Raw genomic sequence first — 3,015 nt, 5'->3', positions numbered from 1 at the left:
CACTGTTAATATTTTGTTATCTTTACTTGCAGTCTTATTTCTGTGCAAAACTTACTGAAAAAGAAAAAGAAAGAAAAGAAACAAAAACAAAAAACAGGAACAGAAAAACTCAACACATATAGAACATTTTTTTCATCTGTTAGTTTCACTTAGCATTGGGGTCATGGCATTATAACTTCTCTGTAAATGGTATTTTAATGTACTTGCGTATATAATTGTGTGGGTGCAACCCTAAATACATAGGCATTTCTCCACTCTTGGGAATTTAAATTATATACAGCTCTCTGCTATTTAAAATAATGGTGTGATTATAATTTCAATGCATAAGTTTTCTGTTTCTTCTATTTAAAGTCTTCTAGTCTTGCTTTAGAAAAAATTTTTTGGCAAAGTTATAGACGTATATAGTTTGGAGAGTCATATAGTGCTGCAGGGATTGTTAAAAAACCAGCTTACCCCCACTTTTCCCCTCATTTGCCTTGTCAAACGGCTAACAATATCTTTTAGCTAATTCTTTTGTCTACTTACTACCACTTCTGTAAATAACAGGTTTGAATGGAGACTTCTTGATTTTTCTGTTGTAGGCATTATCTGTTGAATCTCCGCTACGGAAGATACAGATTTGTTTTGCTTTATTTTTGTTCTTCCTAGCCCTCCCCTCCCATGCACACTCTTCCCATACTCCCAATATGAATATATCATCATTCTGGCTAAGTTAATATGTAGTATTATTAAAAGAAAAATTTCCACAAGACCATGTGCTGATCTAGTAGGCTTTTATTCAATGATTCATGAATTATGGCAGCATCCAATCTAGCAGATAGGAAGGAACTCTGCAGAGCTGTACAAGGTGAAAGATTTTTATGGACCGAAGTGAGCAGAACAAGGAAGTCACACTGGGCATTTGCTGATGGGTTATATGGCACCAAGGGAAGTGTTGGACCAGGTGAGGTATCTTGTGCAGAGCAGGCAAGCACTGATTGGCTGACCTAGGCCTTCCTTTTCTGGGAGAGCTGAGCATAGAAACTTATTTAAATTTTGGCTTGCTGTCATGTGGCTTAGCATGAGTGACTCCATCTTGGGCCTAATCTGGTTACTTTAACAGTTTTTATTACTATGTCTATATAAATGCCATTCAAAGCTGAGCCATGTAGTATACAATGCTCACTTTTCCTTTCCTGCATAACTTTTTATTTTCTCAGAAGTTCTTAATTGTGTTGTTAAGTCCTTTGCTTGGTTTTCTATGTATTCACTGTTAATTCAAATCCAATGGTCTAAATCTTCTCTCAAAACATTCCGATGTATCAGGTTTGTATGAGTTGCATCTTCCCAAAGGTATGACTCTTGAAGCCTTCCGACCTGCTCCCCTGTGGACTACACGGCCCTATGCCTGGTGCACAGCTGTCTCCTGGGACCACCCTTTGCCATCATCCAGGGACCTCTTCTCCTTTCTCCCATACTGGATCCCTTGTTTCCTATATCTCAGGTCTCCTTTATCTTGGTCTACGGTCCCCTTTTTTTTTTTTTTTTTTTTTTTTTTTTTTGTGGTACCGCACTGTCGTGGCCTCTTCCGTTGCAGAGTACAGGCTCCGGATGCGCAGGCTTAGCGGCCATGGCTCACGGGCCCAGCTGCTCCATGGCATGTGGGATCTCCCGGGCCTCTCACTGTTGTGGCCTCTCCCATTGTGGAGCACAGGCTCCGGACGAGCAGGCTCAACGGCCATGGCTCACGGGCCCAGCCGCTCCACAGCATGTGGGATCCTCCCAGACCGGGGCACGAACCCGTATCCCCTGCATCGGCAGGCGGACTCTCAACCACTGCGCCACCAGGGAAGCCCCTACGGTCCCCTTTTTGTAGAACATATCCTCCAATAGTGTCCTAAGACAGAGTGCTTGAAAATGAAAACTTCTCAAAATTTGGGTGTCTAAGATTGGTAGTTTGAATAGATATAGAACTGACTGATAGTTTGTTTGGATAGAGAATTGAAGGTGGGAAATAGTTTTCTTTCAGAAATTGGAAGTCACTCTCTACTGGCTTCTAATGTTGTTAAGAAATACAGGGCTGTTCTGACTCTTGACCCTTCATATGTGATCATCCGTCCCGCTCCCCAGCCTCCGGAAACTTGTAGGGTCTTTCCTTTGTCCCTAGAGCTCTGAACAGTCATCCATTGTAATGGGCACTCCAAAAGTTCTTCCAATGTAAACACTAATGTCCTTTCATTCTGGGAAATTTAATTTTGTTGTTGATGATTTCCTCCTGTGTGTGTGTGTGTGTGTGTGTGTCTGTCTGTGTATGTTTCTGTTTGTGTATCTGTGTGTGTGTGTCCATGTTTGTGTCTGTATCTGTGTTTGGGTATATGTGTCTGTGTCTCTATATATGCCTTTGTGTGTGTGCCTATGTCACTGTGTGGTGTCTGTGTGTCTGTCTATGTGTGTGTGTATCCTCTTTGGAAGTCTTATTATTCGATAAGACCTCCTGAACTAATCCTGTAATTAAATTTTTTCTCTCATTTTTAGTCTGACTTTTTGTTTGACTTCCTGGGAATTTTTCCACTTGCCAAACCTGGGAAAATTTGGATCACCCAAATAAATGATAATAATAAATTATAACCGTTGAATAAAATAAGAATCTCCGAGTCCATATGTATTTATATAAATGTATTAATAAGTAAGTAGGAGGGAAGAAAAGGTTTTTTTTACACTAGAATGCCAGCTAATAAATGTAAAAGGAATAATAAAATTTTAAAAATCACCATTTGGCAACCATCACCGTAATAATTGATTCAGGCAAGAATCATCAGTGGATGCTAAAATTAGTGAGTGTGAGTTTGATGAATACAGGACATTTACATAGTCTCAAAGTATTTCCTCTCCAATTACAGAGTAAATGTACAGTGGAGAAATCTGGCAGACCTCACCTTAACCAAGTGAATGTCACCAAAAATGGGACAAACTGACCTCATGTATTTTCTGATAGACTGCAATGAAGAGAGCACAGCATCACTTCTGAGGCATTCC

The sequence above is a fragment of the Lipotes vexillifer genome, unplaced genomic scaffold (genome assembly GCF_000442215.2).
Source record: "Lipotes vexillifer unplaced genomic scaffold, Lipotes_vexillifer_v1.1 scaffold15, whole genome shotgun sequence".
Taxonomy (NCBI): Eukaryota; Metazoa; Chordata; class Mammalia; order Artiodactyla; family Lipotidae; genus Lipotes; species Lipotes vexillifer.
The sequence above is the reverse complement of the archived record's forward strand: the minus strand, read 5'-3'. Positions refer to the sequence as shown.